Source organism: Neovison vison, chromosome 7, assembly GCF_020171115.1.
Source record: "Neovison vison isolate M4711 chromosome 7, ASM_NN_V1, whole genome shotgun sequence".
In the NCBI taxonomy this organism is placed as follows: Eukaryota; Metazoa; Chordata; class Mammalia; order Carnivora; family Mustelidae; genus Neogale; species Neogale vison.
In genome coordinates this window covers 176854680-176877010 of record NC_058097.1, presented here as the reverse complement: position 1 = coordinate 176877010, position 22331 = coordinate 176854680, and the positions used below count along the sequence as shown (strand labels likewise).

At 35.1% G+C, this 22331-nt stretch overlaps 1 protein-coding gene across 2 annotated transcripts in view; it reads left to right on the top strand.

Annotated features, from left to right (window-relative positions):
- The window catches only part of IMMP1L (inner mitochondrial membrane peptidase subunit 1), an 82052-nt gene that overhangs the window by 174 nt on the left and 59547 nt on the right, over window positions 1-22331 (top strand). Inside the window, exon 2 of one of the 2 annotated variants that reach the window (XM_044259013.1) lies at window positions 20043-20154. The exons of the other annotated variant lie outside the window; for it this stretch is intronic. The gene's annotated coding sequence lies outside the window, so the exon portion shown is untranslated. The remainder of the gene's footprint in view (window positions 1-20042; window positions 20155-22331) is intronic. 2 annotated transcript variants of the gene reach the window in all.

The following is a 22331-nucleotide window of genomic DNA, read 5'->3' as shown; positions in this document are numbered from 1 at the left end:
TGGAGCCATATATCAAGTAACTGCCAGTGAGAATTTGCACCTTTCTCTGGTCCTTAGAAAAGAGGAAAGATATTTTCCCTCGACCCTTTCTTTTCTGACTTCTGAGAGAAAGTTCATTCCGCCTTTACCATCAGGTTGTTTTGTTTTGTTTTTTCTCGGACTGGTTGTGTTTTATTGAAGAAATTGGAACTCTTAATGAGTTGCTTGCTGAGCATCTGGGCTCAGTTCGACAGCGCCGGTGGCAGGCAGGTGGGTTGGCTTTAGACTTTAGCGGGAAAACTCTTGAGCTTTGAGGAGATTTGGTTTTCCTGTCTCAAACAGCAAATGACAAAATGTACTTATCTGACAAGTCCCCTTGAGAAGCTTTCGTTAATTTTAATTAGTGCTTCTGGAAGTCTTGGGGCGCGTTTCTATAAGTAGTGTGAATGACAAGTGTTACTCTGACAACCTTGTTCACACATTTAATTGTCATTTGCTGTTAAGGCAGCTGCAAATAACAGAAAATACTTTAGGTCTCTTTCCCAAAAAAACTGGTATTAGATGTGTCTGTACTTTATTTTCCTAGTGATTTGTGAACTCTGAATTGAGAGCTTTTTTTTTTAAGAATAGGAATTTTATGTGTGGAAAAAACATGTCATTTAGAGCTGTGTCTTTGGATTTAAAACTTTTCTCAAAAGTGAGCTGGGTGGAGGAGTAAGTGATTTTTAAAGGTATTAATGATTGACAAATGTCTAAACTAAAAAAGACTCCCAAATTGTGCCTGTGCTACTGAATTATTGGTTTTGACAGTGATCTATGATGTATTAAAATATATATCTATCCAAATTTCTTTGAAATACTTTCCAGTGAATTGTTTTAAATCTCAGTGACTTATTAAAACTTCTTGGCGGCTTCTGTTTGATAAACTGCAATTAGTCATGTGAAATAGTGGCTGGTGGTTTTGTTTTTGTATTTAAAGTAAAATCTTAAGAAAATAAAACAAACCACCTTACTGCTTAACAGTTTATCAGCTGGAAAGCTTGATCAAGATTTAGATGCTTTCATTTAGAACCTTTCCTCAGTGTAAATTTGTAATCTAAATGATTCAGTAAATAGCTGTTGAGTGCTTACTGTCTGCTTAGACCTAATGTGTCACTTTAGATCCATAGAAATAAAAATGTTCTCATTTGGGGGAGATTAACATAATAATCTATATAGTTTCTATATATAATAGAAAACAGCATAATTCTGTCACTATGGACAGTATGTGCCAATTTTTTTTCTGTAGTAAATAAGTGCTAAGAAGGGCAAAATAAAAAGGGACAAAGCAGTCTAATTTCAGATGTAAACTTCTTGGATATTTTTGCTGTTTGGAAAAATTTGGAATAATAATGAACTTTTTATAGGCTTCTTTACTACAAATATGTACCCTTGTTTCCTCTCCATTTACTTTATCCTTTAGTTTTCTAAAAGTGGTGATATGGTGCTTGGTGCTTTGTTTATGTTAGTATTAGAACTGAAGAATTTGTTTGACTTCATAATTCAGAAATTATGCCATATATGCACAGCAAGGCATTCTTGAAGTTATATCTTCGCTATATAATATATGTAATATTATAGAATAAATTTTTTAATCTGTCTTAATTATTTTTACAAAGACAAAACTTTTGCTCTCAAAGCAAATAATGCTAAATACTGGAATTTACCAGTACATAGAGTTGAATATAAAACATTGGAATAAATGAGGTATTTGTGGAAAGGGTATGTTTAGGTATGGTGTTAATAATGATTAAAAACAACTTAATAATTAACAGTTATTTATCGAGCACCTACTAAATCCCAGGGAATATGCTAAGCATTCAGGTTATAGGAGAAAGAATAGTTTTTTTTTTCTTTGAGTTCATAGTTGGGGGAAGCAGGGTGGTAAACAGGATAATAAGGTATATTTTAAGTGCTATGGAGGACAAATGCTGTATACCTAACTTGGACTGAGAGAACAGAGAGGAGCCTTGGGAAGTTTCTCCTGAGGAGGAAGTTTAACCTGTGTGATGAAGGAAGTATAAAAGATGAGGGCGTAATAGACAATGAAAGCCATTGCAGAGGATGGGAAGACTATTTCTTCAAATCTGCTCTCACTGCTTCTGTGCAGGCAGTTCTTATGATTTATACAGAGTGCTAAGATGAGACTGAGGAAGTTAGACAAAGATCTAATTGGTTTTTTTAAGGTTGTGGCTCTTGTTTTTTGTAAAAATAATAGGAAACGGGAAATTACTTAAGATTTTTAAGTAAAGCAACAACATAATGATCATATTTGATTGTTATGTTTTGGCTAAGAGTATACTAGAAGAGAATGGATTAAATGACTGTGGTTGGGATAAAAGGCATGGAATGAATTAAGAGATTACTATGAGGAGTAGAATTGATGTGACCAAGGAGAGTTGACACAAGGAATCAAAGATGACAGAATTCTGAGCAGGTTTGTGGATAGCAGAGGTTAAAGAATAAAGGAAAATAGCGGAATTTTGTTGTTATGATGTTGGTTGTTTTAGGGAATGGGGGATCATAAAATGAGTTTTTAAAATCTGTTTTGAATATGTTTAAATGGAGGTACCCTGGAAGCATCCAAGTAGAGATACCCAATACACACTGGGCCATGTGAGAAAGGGATCTCTAGATAAAACACGTAAATTTGAAATTAATTAGCACATGGTGGGAGTTTACCCCAAGGAATGAATAAACTCACCAAGGAAATGTATACTTTGAGAAGAAAAAAGGACCAAGAATAAACTTTGGGGAGCATGACATTTAAAACCAGGGCAGAGAAAAAGAAAGTAAAATAAGAATTGGAAATGTTTATTTGATTTAGTATTAATGTTTTAAAGGTTTTGTTAAAGGAAGATTTGATGGAGTAGTAAACTGAAAAGTCAAATAATGTATTTAGAATTGAATGGCAAATGAAGTTGAATATTCCATAAAAGTAGAACATTTTACATTTTAGAACACTTTGCTATGAAGGGGGATAGAGGGAGATGACAAACATTTAAGGGAGGAGTTTTGTTGTTAAAGAGAGAAAATAAGGCACTGGAAAATAGTTCTAGACAATTGATAAAGAAAAGGACCTAAATGAGATGGAAGGAATGGAAATCATAGCATAGGAGAAGGATCAGTATTTGAAAGGCTGGGGGGACAATTCAATGGCTAAAGGGTGTAAATGAAAATGATCTCCTTTCCCTCCTTTCTGCTATTAAATCGTGGAGTCCTTAAGACCATTCTGTCTTTTTTAGTTCATGTTCTTACTTTTATCCAGTCCCAGGACCTCAGTTACCATTTGTATATCAATGACAAACATGTATAGTCCAGATAGCTTCTCTGACCTCCGATTTATAAATTCAGGTATTTACTTTACCAGTTTCTTAATGGGTCTTCAAACTCATAATGCCCTAGACTGAACTTCCTCTTACATTTTATATCTTAGTAAATAATAGGACCTTTTGCAGAATTAGTTGCCTAAGACAAGGAACCTCACTACACTCAGGTCCTCTCTCAAGCTTCATTCTGCCATGTCCATTACATTACCCAGACTTATAAAATTTACTTCTTAATAGCTTTCTAATCCATTCTGGGACCTATAGCCCTCATCTTAATTCATCTGCAGTATATTCTTCATTCAAGTGCCATCCCAATCCTTTCAGAATAGAGGTCTGATAATATAAAAGCAGTACTTACTAAGTACTGGCATGTAGCTCCCTCCATTTGTCTCTCTAGCCACATCACTCTGTAAATTTCCTTACTCTCTGCATTCTAGCATTTATTCATTCTCCTGTTCTCTAGTATTTACTTACTCTGTCCTGTTCTCTTCCTCCAAAAGGCCAATAGTCAGCTTCTACTTATCCTTCAAATCTCGCTTCAACCTACACATTCTCAGTAAAGCCATCTCTCCTTGCCATCTAAATGAAATCAGCTCCAGGGCATCTGGGTGGCTCAGCTGGTTAAGTGTCTGATTCTTGATTCCAACTCAGGTCATGATCTCAGGATTGTGAGACTGAGCCCTGCATTAAGATTCTCTCTCTTCCCTCTCCCTCCGCCATTCCTGCCCCACATGTACGCACACATGCTCCCTCTCTGTCTCAGAAAAGAAAAGAAAAAGAAAAGAAAGAAAAATCAACTCCTGTATATCAACGAGTGGAATTGGAAATTAAAAACACAATGTCATTTACATTAATATCCCCCAAAGTTAAATATTTAGGCATAAATCTAATAAAGATATGTATAAGATCTACATGAGGAAAACTGCAAAATTACGATGAATAAAATCAAAGAAAAACTAAATAAATGGAAAGATATCCCATGTTTATGGATAGGAGACTCAGTGTCAAGATGTCATTCTTACCAAATTGATCTATAGATTCATATGCCATCTCAACCAAAATCCCAGGAAGCTATTTTATGAATATTGACAAGCTGATTTTGAAGTTTATATGGAGAGGCAAAAGACCCAGAATAGCAAACACAATATTGAAGAAGAACAAAGTTGGAGAACTGAAACTACCTGACTTCAAGACTTAACTTAAAGCCACAGTAATTAAGACGGTGTGATATTGGTAAAAGAGTAGACAAATAGATCAGTGGAACAGAATAGAGTACTCAAAAATAGACTCACATAAATATTATCTACTGACCTTTGACAAATGAGTGAAGGCCACACAATGAAACAAAGTCAGTCGTTTTAGCAAATGGTGCTGGAACAACATACACATGGTGAAGAGAAAAAAAAGAGAATCTAGGCACAGACTTTACATCCTTCACAGAAATTAACTCTAGTGCACCACGTATCTAAACATAAAATGCAAAACTGTAAAACTCCTAGAAGATAACATAGGAGAAAACCTAGAAAACGTTGGGTATCTGATGCTTTTTTAGATAAAATACCAAAGATATGATCCATGAAAAAAATAGTTGATTAGTTTGACTTCATCAAAATTAAAATTCTTGCTCTGTGAGAATGTCAAGAGAAAGAGAAGAAAAGGCATATGCTGGGAGAAAATATTTGCAAATGTTATAGCTGATAGAATATTGTTATCCAGAATATACAAAGAGCTCTTTAAAACTCAAAAATAAACAACTTGATTTAAAAATGAGCCAAATACCTTTACAGACATTTGATCAAAGAGGACATACAGATGGCAAAAAGCAAATGAAAGGATGCTTCACATATATCATCAGAGAAATGCAAATGTAAACAACATTGAGATACTGTTGCACACCTACTAGAGTGGCCAAAACCTGAAACACTGACAACACTAAATGCTAATGAGAATGTGGAACAACAGGAACTTTCATACATTGCTGATGAAAATGCAAAATGGTACAGCCACTTGGGAAGACAGTTTGGAGATTTCTGACAAAACTAAACATGCTCTTACCATATCCTCCAGCAGTCATACTCTTATACATTTACCCAAATGAGTTGAAAACATCCACATAAAGACTTGTGTATAGTAACTTTATTCATAATAACCAAAACTTGGAAGTAACCAAGATATCCCTCAGTAAGTGAATGGATCAAGTGTGGGCAATGGTATATTATTCAGTGCTAAAATCAAATGAGCTATTGAGCTATGAAAAGACATGGAGGAACCTTAAATGCAAATTACTAAGTGAAAGAAATCAATTGGAAAAAACTGAATACCAATTACAACTGTGGAATTCTGGAAAGCTAAAAACTATGGAGACAATAAAAAGACCAATGGTTTCCAAAGGTGTTTGAGGGAGAAGATGAATAAGCAGAGCACAGAGGGTTTTCAGGGCAGTGAAAATGTTCTGTATGTATGATGGATATGTCATACTTTTGTCCAAACCCATAGAATATACAGCACCAAAAGTGAATCCTAACATCAGCTGTGGACTTTGGGTGATTGTGATGTGTCAATATAGGTTCATCCTTGGTTTAAAAAAAAAAAAAAAAAAAAAAGTGGTGTTCTGGTGAGTGACATGGATAATAGTGGAGGCTATACATTTGTGGGGTCAGAAGTGTATGGGATTTTCTGTACCTTTCAATTTTATTGTAACTCTAAAACTGCTTTAATGTGGAATTAGCTGTATAAAATTGAAGTCTGAAGGTTCCATAAGCAACATGTTTATCACCCTTATTGCCACCTAGTGGGACCATTTTTAGAAGGGTTCCAACAAGTTGAATTCTGAGAAGTCTAAATACAATTGAAAGACTGCAGCAACCTACTTAAGGTACCCAAAAACCATATTGGTATTGTTAAGCAATTAGCATCTCATGACTGAAATGGGCACCTCTCCAATTGGTCTTTCAGTGGTTTTTTGAGACATAGGGTCTGTTTACCATTGTTACTATGAAGGTGAACCGTATTAACAGAGGTGTTGTGAAGGCTTACTGTAGGGTCTGATGGTGTTCTGGCACCATGATTTAATGAATAAATGTCAAGGTTATGCCTGTACAGAGGGAGTTCTTGGACCCCATGGGGTTTGCTTTCTTTTAGTATACACTTACAAAGAGAAATCAAAGTCCTGATTTGCTTTACCTGTTTCTGTACTTTATGTAGATGAAGTCATACACTGTTTACTCTTGTATTTGACTTTACCTGTTTCTGTACTTTATGTAGATGAAGTCATACACTGTTTACTCTTGTATTTGACTTCTTTTGCTCATTATATTTGTGAAATGATTGGTATTAATGTGTACAGATATGGATTATTTGCTGCTTTATAGTATTGTGTAAATATATCACAATTCATTATCCATTCTGCTTTGAAAGAGATTTGGCTAGCTTACTATTTCTGGCCAAATATCTTTCTTACATGGTTGTACCAGTTTACACTCTAACCAGGAATGTTTGAGATTTCGGTTGCCTGTCATCCTTACCAGTACTAAATATTTTCTTTTTACTTTAGCCTTTCTGAAGGGATTGTGATATGACATCAGTCATTTGGATTTGGACTGATGAAGTTGAGTACCTGTTCATATGCTTATTAGCCATTTAGATAAACCTCTTGTGAGGAGTCTGTGTCTTTGCTAATTTTTTAAAGTTGGATTGTTAGATTTTTTAGATTTTTAGATGTTCTTTTTTATATTTTGGGTAAAAGTCCAGTTTGAAGTAAGAGTGTTACAAATATATTTAGTCTCTGACTTGCCTTTTCATATTCTTTAAAAAAAATTTTTTTAAGTAATCTCTACACCCAACATGGGGCTTGAATTTACAACCCTGAATAAGAGTTGCATGTTCCACCAACTGAGCCAGCTAGTTGCACCTCACCTTTTTATATTCTTAGTTTTTTCACTTTTAGTCAGAATAAATTCTAATGTATCAATTTTTTGCTTTATAGCTAAGTTTGCCTACTCCAAGACTCCAAAGATGATCTTAGTGTTTTCTTCTAAAAGTCCTGAGGTTTGCTTTTAAATATTTGAACATGCATTCCGTTGGAATTGATTTTTTTTTCCCCTTTCGTGTGAGACAGGGGTAAAGGTGGATTTGTTCTTCTTGTATAGATAACGTATTGACCTACCACCATTTATTGAAAAGACAATTCTTTCCTTGCTATATGGAATCATTACTCTTTCAGTAAGTAAAGTGACATTGATTAGGTAGATGGCTTTCTGAACTCTCCATTCCTTCCGTTAGTTTGTGATTCTTTAGGTTTTTCAGAAGGATGACTTTTGTTTCTTTGTTTTAACTCCCTGTGTTGCTCTGTGCTCATGCTAAAGCTAAATCAGTAAAAATAAGAAACCTTTGGCAATCTTTGTCTTTTTTTTTTTTTATTACAACTTTGACTCTTCAGCAAAATCTCTTTGCTTCTGTTCAATCTGGAGAGCCTTCACATAATTGTTTTTTGTATTTTGTCTTGAGTTTATTATTGTTATCGATGGGAGAGTTTGTTGTGAGCTTACTTCACTGGACTAGAAACAGCTTTTACTATCTTTTTAATCACTTTAATTACTGATATTATTTGTGTTTCTTTTTCTTTTTTTTCATTGTTAGGTTTGCTAGAGATTTTTCATTTTTATTTTTCTAAAGACCCAGAGTTTGTCTTTAAAATTTTCTTTTATGTTTGCTTTTTCTTTGCCAGTTACTGCCCTGTATTTTTTTTTTTCCCTCTACATTCACTAGTTTTGATTGACTGCGATTTTGGTTTTTCTCCTTTGTGATAAAAATCTAATTCATTGATTTTCTTCCTTTTTTAATATACTGTTTTATAGATAAGGATGTAATTTCTCTAAATACTGGTCTAGCTACATCGTACAGTTTTTAACATTTTGTATTTTCATCAAGATTTACTTCAAAATATTTTCTATTTTTTGTTTTGATTTCTTCACTGACCCATGAATTTTTTAGGACATTCTAAGAATGCTGAAATAACTAATTACATTGGATCCCAGATATAATCTGGGGCTGTCCAGAGCACATGAGTACTTACGTTCATCCTAATTTTAGAGGATGTTTAAATATAAATAGAAAACTTGGAAGTTTAAAAATAAAATTAAAAAATCTATCGTATACTCATGTCTTCAGTATAATAGGGTAAATGTGTCAAAAGGTGTTTTGGCTCAAGGAGACTTGTTAAGTAAATGTATCCGTAAGACATTTTTAGCGGTAAACACTTGAACACTAAAACTTTTTAGTGATAAAAGGAAAAGAAATTCCAGAGCTAGAACCGCCCAATATTGGTATATCTCCCTAACTGGGACTAAGTAAGGAATTGAACGACTTCTGACTGGTGTTAAGTGCTCCTTTCATGTGTCAACTTGAGGACTTTCATAAGGATATCGATGTTGTGCTAAGCTAAGCGTGTGTGTTGTTCTGATTATCATGTATATTTCTGATGAGATGTGATCAATTCATCTTCAGTATGAACAATTATGGAAGTTCAGGGAAAGTCCGCATATTTAAAACCATTCCATTTGAAGCACCTTACCTCTGATTTTTTTTTTTTAATATTTTACTTATTTATTTGTCAGGGAGAGAGGGGGGAGAGAGAGAGAGAGTGAGCGCACAAGCAGGCAGAGAGGCAGGCAGAGGCAGAGAGAGAGAAGCAGGCTCCCTGCGGAGCAAGGAGCCCATGTGGGACTTGATCCCAGAACGCTGGGATCATGACCTGAGCCGAAGGCAGCTGCTTAACCAACTGAGCCACCCAGGCGTCCCCTTACCTCTGATTTTGCATGGAATGTCACACAGGCTGGTGAAGCTCCCCTGTAAAGAACTATATAATTCTTGGTACAATCAATAGTGTTAAGAGAGGGAAATACATTATTTTGGATTGCTGTTTTCTAGTTTATGAGTCTGGATGTGAAGTATGTTTATACTTTATATACTGGATATGAAGTTTCTTGCAGTATAACATGAAAATTTAAAATGGAGCAAACATTTTCCTTATTAACTCAGAACTAAATTGGAGCCATGTATTATATGACTTCTTAAAACCTTTTCTTCATGTTCCATATAATTATTTCTTCTTTCTTTGAATTATATTTTCTTAGGAAACACTTTTTTTTTAATTTACAGGTTTTGTTTTTGTTTTTTTAAAGATTTTATTTATTTATTTGACAGAGATCACAAGTTTTGATAGCATTAATTAATCGCATTCCCTACATTGAATTCTTTGTAATCTCTTCCATATCTGTGATCATATTTACTCATTTGTAATTCTGTATCTTTGGGTTTTCTCTAAGTTTTTTTCTCTGAATAACTTTGAAGCATTATTTTTAAAAAGCCTAGTTTAAAGCTATTGTCATAGAATGACATTTTAGATTTATGCATAAATTCTTTCCATTTCCAACATTACCAGTTTCTCTTTTTTCTGAATTTTATCTTCCTGCTTCTCTTCCTCTTTTTTGTTTTCACTACAGTTCTTTTTAAAGCGGTAATTAAAATAAAAGCCCTGTCCAGTAGAATTTCCTGTATTATTGGAAATGTCCCATATCTTTATCATCCAGCACAATAGCCATTACACACATATGGCTATTGGGTACTTGCAATGTAGCTGACATGACTGAGGAACTGAATTTTTAATTTTATTATTTAAATTTCAACACTACATTTGGCTAGCTGTTACTCTGTTGGACAGCATAGCTCTAGATCAAGATTTGACAAATTTTTCTGTAAAAGACCAAATTATAAATATTTTAGGCTTTGCAGACCATATGGTCCCTGTTGCAACTATTTAACTCTACTGTCGTAGTTAGTACAAAGGCAGCCTCAGACAGCATGTAAACAAATAAATATTCTGTGTTACAGTAAAACCTTATTTGTGAAAATAGTGCTGGCAGAATTTGGCTCATGGGCCCTAGTTTGACAACCTCTACTCTAGATCAGAGCTGTTTCTAGGAATATATATATTTTCCTTCTCCAGCTCTGTATTGTCTGGGTCCTTTCCATTGTTTTTCCTGTGTGTGTGTGTGTGTGTGTGTGTGTGTTGGAGGGGAGAGAGGAGTCCCTTTTCCTGCACTATTTTAGAGAGATCATTACCCACACTGGATTATTACTCTGTATTTCTTCAACTTTTCAAGTTTTTCTATATGTGGGGGGAAGTGGTAGTAGACAAAATTTCTATTTTATGTTTCTTGAAACTCTACTCTTTGTTCTTTTAATTCTACTCTTTCATATACTTCTTGTTTTATAGGTGCAATATCTTTTTTTTTTAAGATTTTATTTATTTATTTGACAGACAGAGATCACAAGTAGGTAGAGAGGCAGGCAGAGAGAAAGGAGGAAGCAGGCTTCCCGCAGAGCAGAGAGACCGATGTGGGGCTCGATCCCAGGACCCCGGGATCATGACCTGAGTGGAAGGCAGAGGCTTTAACCTACTGAGCCACCCAGGTGCCCCATAGGTGCAATATCTTGTGCAGTTTCTCTGAAGATAATAAATAAATTTCTTTTTCTTTTTTCTAACCTTTTTGAATCACCTCTGTTTTCTCTAGAGTTGCTAAGTTATTTTTCATCATGGGCCTTCTTTTTCATTCTGTGATTTCCTTAAATGTTGGTGATCCTTGGTCGTCCATTCATGTTGATATATGGCCAGTTAAATAATATAGATTACTGGAGTTGCTTTTTTTTTTTTGTTTCCCTAGCAATTCTTTACCCTAATGGAAAAGAATACTGATGGAGAGGGGTTTTTTTGTCAGTGGATAGAATTAACTTATTGGTGTGCTTTGGTTAGAGTAGGTAAGAGATAGACCAGGCCCTTCTCTAATAGCCAGATAAGGAGGATCCTATCCTAGGTATCTAGCCACCATACTTGGAGCCCAAGTTCCTCTCAGACAGTTTTTACCTTTTTTAAGTAGGTTAGCCTCCATAACTATTGATTCACCCACAACCCTTTGGAGTCACAAGAATAAAAGTCCTCTATCTTCCCTGAAACATTCTCCTGTGTGTGTGGTTGGAGGGGGGTCAGGATACTTTTTCAGAGACCAGATAGTAAATATTTTACATTTTTTTGGCCTTACTACCTCTTTCACAACTACACAACTCTGCCATTTCCACCCTAACCTATCATTATGGTTTCATATATCTTATCTTATGAAAATTCTTTAAAACATCTAGTATGTTGATGCTTTTCACTCCCTTGTACTGGCCTGAAGATCAGCCTTTTATTCTATTTGGGCCTTCAGTGGATTGGGTGCTGCACACTCACATTAGGCAAGGCAGTCTGCTGTACTGGATCTAATGATCTGTTAATCTATTCCAGAAATGCGATCACAGGAGCACCCAGAATAGTGTTTGACCGAATTTCTTGGTATCCCATGGCCTAGTTGACACATAAAATTAGTCATCATAGTCACATAGCTAATAAGTGATAGAACAAGGATTCACAACAGGGCTAAGCTGTGTGAGATGAAAACCCATGCCCTTATTTATTAATAAGGCATGGATGGATCAGAACTCAGTATCCTCCTAAAGATAGCCCTTTATTTTGCCAATTTATGGATATTAGTATAAGAAATGAAGCCTGTTTCCTTTGCTGGTCAGAGTCACCAGGATGGTGAGAAAATGTGATAGGAAACAACTGGGATAGTAAGTTCAACATATCTAACCCAGAGACAAATGATTCTGAGTTTCCTAAGACCTATGTTAATCTGGTGAAAGGGAAATTAGACCCTTTGTTTCTCCAGAGCATGGAAATTTTAATTTCAGTTAAGGTTAAAGAACTTTTTTAGGATTATCTGGCACTGAAACAAGATCTTTAATAATTTAAAACTATTTTGCTTTTAGAAATCTTTAGAATTTTATTGAATATGGCCTCCCAACGATGATCCATCCTAAGGCCTGGGACATGTGAACATGATTAGATATCACTTCCCCAATTATGTTGTCATATGGCACAGTTGACCTAAAGATGGGGAGACTGACCATGTGAGTCTGAACTAATCATGAGAATTTCAAAAAAAAAAGAAAGAAAAGAAAAAAGAAAGAAAGTATTCTCTAGCTGGTAAAGAAAAGGAAGTTAAAATACTTGAAGAATGTGACATGCTGAGTCTGAATATGCAGGGACCATGGAAAAAAGAATGCAGAACTCCTTAAGGAGATGAGAGATGCTCTCGGCTGACAGCAAATACAAAGAGGGAACCTCAGACCATTTCTCAGCTGCAAAGAACAGGATTCTGCCATCAACCTAGAAAGGTTGGTAGTGAATTCCTCCCCAGTGACTCCAGAGATCTCTGCCTGATATTCTGATTTTTGATTTTGTGATATCCTGAGCAGAGAACCCAATCAAGACCGTCTATGCTGGTAATCTACAGAACAATAAGGTAATATATGGATGTTGATTAAAGAAAAAAAGATCCTGGGGCATCTGGGTGGCTCATTTGGTTAAGTGTCCGACTCTGGATTTCGACTCAGATCATGATCTTGGGGTTGTGGGATTGAGGCCTCAATGCTGGGCATGGAGCCTGTTTAAGATTTTCTCTCTCTCCCTCCCTCTGCTCTTTCCCCAGCCTATCTCTCTCTCAAAAAAAAAAAAAAAATTAGAATTTTAATGTCACATTTTTACTTTTTATGTTTTTTCTTTCCCCAAATAAAAAGTTTTTAAAAAAAGTTAGAGGTCATTTTGTATTATAGGCATACCTTGTTTTACTTTACCTTGCTTTGTTGTACTTCACAGACAGTGCATTTATTAAATTGAAGGTTTGTAGCAATCCAGCATTGAGAAAGAAAGTCCACTGGCACCATTTTCCAAGAGCATTTGCTCACTTCGTGTCTCTGTGTCACATTTTGGTAGTTCTCGCAATATTTTAACCTTTTTCATTATTATTTGTTATGGTGATCTGTGATCAGTGATCTTTGATGTTACTATTATAATTGTTTTGGAACACCACAAACTGTGCCCATATAAGACAGTGAATTTATTTTTGTTAATTTTATTTATTCATTTGAGAGAGAGAGAGAAAGGCAGAGAGGGCACAAGCGGGGGGAGAGGCAGAGAGAGAGGAAGAAGCAGACTCCCCACTGAGCTGGGGGCCTGACATAGGGCTCAGTCCCAGGATCTGAAGATCATGACCCGAGCGAAGGCAGGCACTTCACCATCTGAGCCCCCCCGGCATCACTAGGACAATGAATTTAACCAATAAATATGTGTGTTTTGCTTGCTCCCAGTCATTTTCCATCTCTCTGCATCTTCTTGGGCCTCCCTATTCTCTAAGACATGAAATTAGGCTAGTTAATAACCTGACAGTAGCCTCTAAGTGTTCAGGTGATAGGAAGAGTCCCACATCTCTCACTTTAAATCAAAAGCAGATATGAGTAAGCTTAGTGGGGAAGGCATGTTGAAAGCTGAGATATGCTGAAAGGTCTTTTGTGCCAAACAGTTAGCCAAGTTGTGATTTCAAAGGAAAATTTTTAGAAATTAAAAAGGCTACTCCAGTGAGCAAACAAATGGCAAGAAAGTGAAACAGCCTCATGGCTGACATGGAGAAAGTTTTAGTGGTTTGGATAGAAGATTAAAATAGCCTCAACATTTTTTAAGCTAAAGTGTAATCAAGAGCAAGACCTTAATTCTCTTCAATTCTGTGAAGGCTGAGGGAGATGAGGAAGCTACAGAAGAAAGGTTTGAAGCCAGAAGAGGTTGGTTCATGAGGTTTGAAGAATGAAGCTGTTTTTATAACATAAAAGTACATGGTGAACAGCAAGTATTACAGAAGATCTAGCTGAGTTTATTAACAATGGTGGCTAAGATAAAATACAGATTTTCAATGTAGACATCGATGAAATAGCCTTCTATTTTAAGAAGATACCATTTAGGTCTTTCATAGGTAGAGGAAGTCAATGTCTGGTTTCAAAGCTTCTAACCTTTTAGGGGCTAATACAGTTGGTGACTTGAAGCCGAATGCTTATTTATCATTCTGAAAAATCTTAGGTGCTTTAAGAATTATGTTAAGTCTATTTTACCTGTGCTCTGTAAAGTGAACAACAAGCCCTGGATGACAGCACATCTATCTGCAGCATAGTTTACTGAATATTTTAAGTTCACATTTGAGACTTCCCACAAAAAAAGATTCCTTTCAAAGTGTCACTGCTCATTGATGATAGATCTGGTCACCCAAGAGCTCTTATAGAGATGTGCAATGAGTTTGTTTTCATGCCTGCTAACACAGCATCCATTCTGCAGTCCATGGATCAAGGGCTAATTTCAACTTTCAAGTCTTATTATTTAAGAAATACATTTCATAAGGCTGTAACTGTGATAGTGATTCTTCTGATGGATTTGGGCAAAGTAAATTGAAAGCCTTTTGGAAAGCCTTCAACATTCTAGATGCCATTAAGAATATTCATGATTCATGGGAACAGGTCAGTATGTCATTAACACGGGTTTGGAAGAAGTTGATTCCAACGCTCATGATTGACTTAGGGTTTCAAACCTTCAGTGGAGGAAGTAACTACAGATGTGGTGGAAATAGCAAGAGAACCAGAATTAGAAGTGGAGCCTGAAGACATGACCAAATTGCTGCAGTGTCATGATAAAACCTGAATGGATGAGGAGTTTCTTCTTATGAATGAACAAAGAAAGTGCTTTCTTGAGATGGAATCTACTTTTGGTGAATATGCTGTGAAGATTGTTAAAATGACAATAGGATTTGTAAAGTTGCACAGACTTAGCTGATAAAGCAGTGGCAGAAAAGGATTAACTCTAATTTTGCAAGTTCGACTATGGGTAAAATGCTATCAAATGGTATTGCATGCTACAGAGGAATCATTCATGAAAGGAATAATCAAGCTATGTGGCAGACTTCATTGTGTTGCTTAAGGAAATTGCCATAGCCACCCCAGTCTTCAACAAACAGCACGCTGATCAACACTGAAGCAGCACACTCTACCAGCAAAAGGATTATAGCTCACCAATTTTTTGTGATTATAGCTCACTCATTTTTTAGCAATAAACTATTTTTAAGTTAAGGTATGTATGTTTTTTAGACATCTATTACACACTTAATAGACTACAGTATAATGTAAATGCAACTTTTATATGCCCTGGAATATCCAAAAATTAATTTGAGTCACCTTATTGTGAAACTTGCTTTATTATGGTGGTTTGGAACTGAACCTGCAGTATCTCTGAGGTATGCCTGTGTAATTTTATCATTCTTCATAATGAAGTATTTGAAAATAAGGTTTTAGTTGTATTCTGAGGTTAAATTTGTTTTAAAAATAAAGCAAATCATATTCCCTTTTTCTATTAAGATTTCCTAAATGAATTCATACAGAATTAACGAATTACTATCATGTGATGATCATTTTCCCTCCCTAAGCTTTGGAATGTATTCATTTTAGACCTTATCAGTAATTGTCATGACTCTCTAATTGAAATAGTTATGTCAAACCTCTTAGGTTGCTCAAGGTCTTGAGCCCCTCCCCCTTTTTAAGGAAAAACTTTTTGTGGTAAAATTTACTATTTTGATTATTTCTAAGTGTACAATTCAGTGCCATTAGGTATATTTACAGTGTTTTATAAACGTTGCTACTACCTGTTTTCAGAACTTTTCCATCATCCCAATTTCCCTGTTGAGTAATAGCTCCCCATTCCTCCATTGCCTGGCCTCTAGTAACTTTTATTCTACTTTCTGTCACTATGAGTTTGCCTATCTAGATATGTCATATAAATGGAATCATGTATTTGTTCTTTGTTAGTGTTCGCATAATGTTTTTCACTTAGGATAGCTTCTTTAAGAGTTCATCCATCTTACATCATACACCAAAACTTCATTTCTTTTTGTGGTTAATTAATATTTCATTGTTCGTATATAGCACATTTTGTTTATCCATACATTTTCTTTCTTAAAGATTTATTTATTTATTTTTGAGAGAATGGGGGAGAGGCAGAGTAAAGGAATCCCAAGCAGACGGCACACTGAGCAGAACCTGCCATGATGCTCAGTCTAACCACCCATGAGAGCATGACCTGAGCTGAAACCAAGAGTTGGATGCTCAACCGACTAAGCCATTCAGGAATCCCAATCCATACATTTTTTGATAAGACACTTGTACAAGTATCTGTTAGAGTCTTTGCTGTCAGTTCCTTTAGATATATACCTGTCTAAAGGTGGAAGTAGTGGATTTGGGATCCAGGAATGGAATTGCTGGATCATATGATAAATCTACCTTTAACTTTGTGAGGAACTGTGGGAGTGTTTTCCACAGTAGCTGATCCAATTTGCATTCTCATTAATAATGCACAGGGGTTCCGGTTTCTCTCTATGCTCAGCAACTTTTGTTGTTTTCTGTTTTTTGAATAATAGTTACCCTATTTTGTTTGAAGGGGTATCTGATTATGGTTTTGGTTTGTATTGTCCTACTGATTTGTGATGTTGGCATCTTTTGCAGTCTAGGTAGACTGAAAATTGTCCTAGTTTTCTGGAGCTGATTTTTTGCTTAACAATTCCTTCCTCAATTTATCTGTTTCTCTTGCGTTTTACAATAAGCAGCAAGGAGAAACCAGTACACACCTTTAACACTTTGTTTGGAAATCACCTCAGCTAAATTTACAAATTCATTGCTTACAAGTACTGCTTTTCACTCAATGGTAGAGCACATTTCAGCCCAAGTTTTCTGCTACTTTATAATGAGGATTGTCTTCCCTCTAGCATTCAATAACATGTCCCTCATTTCCTTCTTGAGACTTTACCAGAAGCCCTTTTAACACTCATATTTCTACAACATTCTGATTCTGACAATATAGGTAGTCTCTAAGATGATGGGTTTCTCTGCCATTCTGTCTACTACTTTCGGAACCTTTACCAGGATTTCCTAAATATGTCTGTTTCTACCAGCAGCCTCTTAAGTCATTCTGCCAACAGTCTTCAATTTTTTTTTTTTTTTTTTTTTTAATGTTTAGGTGTGTGTTAGAGCAACATTCCACTTCCCAGTACCAAAATCTGGATTAATTTCCTAGGATTTCCATAATGAATTACTACAAACTTAGTGGCTTAAAACAAAGAAATTTTTACTTGTCAGTTTTGGAAACCAGAAGTTCAAAATTAAGGTGTCAGTAGAATCATGTTTGTTCCAAAGCCTCATTGGGAGAATCCTTCTTTGCTGCTTCTAGTTTTCTTGTGGCTGCTGTTGTGCCTTGGCTTGTGACAACATAATTCCAACCTCTGCCTTCATTTTTATTGTCTTTCTCTATGTCTCTATATGTCCTTTTCCATCTCCTATAAGGGCATGCTCATTGGATTTAGGGCCTATCATGATCTTATGTTGATCTTTATTGTAATTTTTTCTGCAGAAACCCTACATTCCAATAAAGTCACATTCTGAAATTCTTGGTGGCTATGAATTCAGAGGTGAGGGAGGAACACTACCCAACTCACTATAGTCTCTTTTTAAGTAATTATATTATAAATGTATTATAAACTATTCATAATTTTTTAAAAAATCAGTATTTGTATGTGATATTTTATTATGAGATTATTTTTTACTATACTAATACCATTAATGTTAACATTCATATTAGAGTCCTGAATAGGGAAATCACTCTTCTTTTCAGACTTGACAATCTATATTAGAAGTAAGGGTTTATTTCATGTATCTTTGCTTTTTAATGAGAATAGTGTGCATATGTGTATGGACACACATGAATAAAAAACTCTAAAGTTCTGTTGACTTTAAGAAGTTTGTTACTCAGTATTTATTCATACGGTCAAGGTGAGATCCTAAATCACCTCTTTATTAACAGTGGTGATCTCAAATTGTTTGGACTGAGTGTGTGAGGTTAAATTTTCTTGAGTTTTTGAGAGTTTCAAGATTGACTCCAAAATATTTAGTGAGTTCTTCAAGTATGTAAATCAGAGAAAGAATACTTTTATAAGTAGCAGCAATATACGTTTATTGAGTTTCCAGTCAGGTTAGATTGTTAAGAGCAAGGACAGTGCCTATACATTGGGGAAAGAGTATATTTAAGCAGAGTGTTGCAGAAAAAACTCACTTTTAAGGGTTCTAACATAAAAGAGGAAAAGACGGTAGGATCATAGAGGGAGGAGTTTGAGTAAAACAAAAATTGAGATTGAAACAAATGTACTAGAAAGAGGAAAGATAGACTGGTAGAAATAAGTATCACAGAAAGTGAAATGTGCAAAAACAAGAAATAGGATAAGAGAAAGACTTTAAGGAGGGCAAAGTATAAGAAATAATGCTGTGGGGGCGCCTGGGTGGCTCAGTGGTTTAAAGCCTCTGCCTTCAGCTCAGGTCATGATCTCAGGGTCCTGGGATTGAGACCCGCATCGGGCTCTCTGCTCAGCGGGGAGACTGCTTCCCTCCCACCCACCCCCCGACCTGCCTCTCTGCCTGCTTGTGATCTCTGTCTGTCAAATAAATAAAATCTTTTTTTAAAAAAAGAAATAATGCTGTGAATAATGCAATGCTAAAGGGTAGAAGATTAATACATCAGTTTATTTTGACTTCATTAAAATTAACTGTAATTGTTAGAGAATCACTGTAGTCTTGCTATCATATACTCAAATCAAGCTTTTCATATTATTTTGCCAGAAAAAAATAGTAGGAACCATTTTACATATTATTCATTAAATTTCAAATAAATATATTCATATATAATATATTGATTTGTGATCATGTGCATTATGTAAATTATATTAATCATGTATATTTCAAGATGAATATTCATGTTATCTTTTAATGGCAAAATTTTATTTTTCAGTGTAGACACTGAAATGTTGCATGTAAACAATATGAAGCAAACTGTTTAACATCTCAAATAGAAGTGAAAATAAATCTTTATTTTGAAGTAAAATTGACATACAGTATCCTATTAGCTTCAGGTATACATCATAGTAACTTGGTATTTTATGCGTTATGAAATGGTAAGTCTAGTTATCTGTCACCAAAGTTACTGCAATCTTTTTGACTATGTTCTCTACGCTCTATATTATATCCCCATGATTTACTTATTCTGTAACAGAAAGTTCATTTTATAATTGGAAAAAAAAATTTTCAGTCATAAGAATGGACATGGAGATATTTTAGTTGATTAGGAGGCAATTTTGACATCCAAGATAGTTTCAAACATAGTATGTTTTTCTTTTGTCACATTTTAACTCATCACAGTTTTTCTGCATTATCATGTACATTACTTGCATTCAGTAAATGTTTGACTAATCAGTCTTAGCAGATCTGCATTACACACTACTTCTCTGCTGCCTTTTCATTGTTAAAATTAACTTCAAATATTCATGCGGACATGTAGAAATGACTTTATATCCTTTTACTTATAAATTATTTAGAGTTTGATATATTAGAACTGTACATGTTTGACTTATCAACTCCTTTAAGTCCTTGATCACAGTTCTCTCTAGTTTGATATGTCACCCATTTACTTCTGCTCAAATTTTCTGGTGGATAAAGGGCTTTAATATTCTGGGGTATTTTTAATTGCTTTATGCAAAGTATTATCATAGAGCTGATTCAAAATCCCATCGACCCACTAAGAGGAATGTATACCTTAACAACTAAGAGACATTTAGTCGTACTGTATACTAAGTCAACACAACATGGCTGAGGGAATCCTTTACCTAATACAATTTTGATTTCCTGCTTTAGGAATCCTGAAATTGTGGATTACCCATATATACTTTGAGACATGCTTTAGATGTTTTTTCTGGAAGCCTTGCAGCTGCCCTAAAAATTGAATGTATTGTAGAACAGACCTATGGTAAGTGGTTTTTTTTTTTCTTCTTCTTTTTCTTCTGTCGGTTTCATGTTCATATTAAGTCTTAGGAATGTTGTAATGCTGCTCCCTGCTGGACAAAGTGTAATTTTTTTAAAGTTGGCACTTAATAGATGGGCAAATAACTGGTTAGCTGGGTCCACTAAAGAGGGTGCATTCATAGAAAAACAACAGTATACAATAAAAGCAACTTTATTATCATAATGGGTGATACCATTGTGATTGTGTTGGTATTTGGAGTATGATGAAGGTGCTGATGGTTTGTTTCTAAATTTCATTGCTTGTATAGTGACATCTACAAGTTAAAACAAACATACGTTGAAAGATGCTTATAGGGCGCCTGGGTGGCTCAGTGGGTTAAGCCTCTGCCTTCAGCTCAGGTCATGATCTCAGGGTCCTGGGATCGAGTCCCGCATCAGGCTCTCTGCTTGGCAGGGAGCCTGCTTCCTCCTCTCTCTCTCTGCCTGCCTCTCTGCCTACTTGTGATCTCTCACTGTCAAATAAATAAATAAAATCTTTAAAAAAAAAAAAGATGCTTATAGGTGATGGGATTTCCTAAATTGTATGCATATGGTGTTTATAGTTGAAGTCAATTTCTTATTATTATTTTTTGTAATTGAATTTCCCGTACTTTTGTTTTTCCAAAGGAAATATTTAAAACAGCTCCAGTATAATTTAAATTAGGCATTATTGGATCTATTTTGAATGAATCACCCTATGCTATACTTATTCAGTGGACTTTAAGTGTAACTTGCTTTGTATATCCATCCTATAACCCAGCTATCATATTTTCTAGTACACACAGTGAAATATTTACACAGAGTGACATTAGGTTGGACCTCAAGTGTCATATCTATGTCTATCCTATTATGAAACCTCCTACTGTGTGCATACACAATTGCTCCCAAAATTATTAGAAAATGTTAGAAAATTGTCAGGAATATGTTAAGAAGAGTGTTTTTCTTCTTTCTGATGAGCTATAATACAGTTTTTGGAGTGCAGCCTGTATAAAATTATGTAGATTTTTTTTGATGTAATATAGATTTTTTTTTAAAGGAAGCATACATTTCATTGAAAAGAAGAAAAAATAACAGAAACAACATAGAGCTAAGCAAATATTTAATAGGGTAGCTATTCTTATATTCTTTAATGGGCTGGTACCTTTTTTGTAGCCGTTGGGAAAGCCTGTGAAATTCACTGTTAATTAGGATTGTGGAGAATTAGGCATAGTAACATTTCTTTATTATCAAATATTACAATAAGAATTAGAAATGTAGACAAGAAAATAAATTGTTAGCAAAAAGAGGAACCCTGTTTTCCTTCTCTGTAAGAATATGTTATTTCAGGAAGCATACCATTTTAAACTTATTATAAAACATAACATCATATAGAAACATAAATGTAAGGGTGCCTGGGTGGCTCAGTTGGTTGTATCTGTCTTCAGCATAGGTCACGATCCCATGAATCCTAGGATCAAGCCCTGCATTGTGCTCCCTGCTAAGGGGGGAGTCTCTTTCTCCCTCCTACCTTATCCCCTGCTTGTGCTCTCTCTCTCTCTCTCTCAAATAAGTAAATAAAATCTTAAAAAAAAAATGTGTAGTAAAAGGAATAAATATAAAGTAAGCATCCATGTTACCGTAAATCATCACTGGCATCCCAGAAACCCTTGATAAAATCTTCCTTTTTTAAAAAAGTAATGAAGGTCCTGAAATTTGTGGTAATTATTTATATAGTCTCTATATAGGTTTATCATTTTTATGTGTATTTCTCAACAATATGTTCACTTTTTCTCTCGTTAATCTTTATGGAATCACATGTATTTTTGGTAAACAATTTAATATTTTTATTGGAAATGTTTTTGTTATTTTGGAAGAGAAGTATATAAAGAATTAGAGATATCAATGTAAATAAAGTCAGAGAGGACTCTCTTCAGTGTACTGGGGAGCTTAGGGACAGAAGGAGTTCTAAGAAATGTAGATGTAGCAACAATTAAGGTGGAATCAAGATGCCTGTGGACAGGCTTGTGGCTTTTCACAGTAAGTGGGAGACTGAAAAGATGGCTAGAAAGGGACAGCATTCTTCAGGAAAGGGTATAGGTTAGGGGTGGATGGGTCCTGTCAAAGTGCAGTTAGAGAACATTGGGGGATAACAGGTGAGTCGTC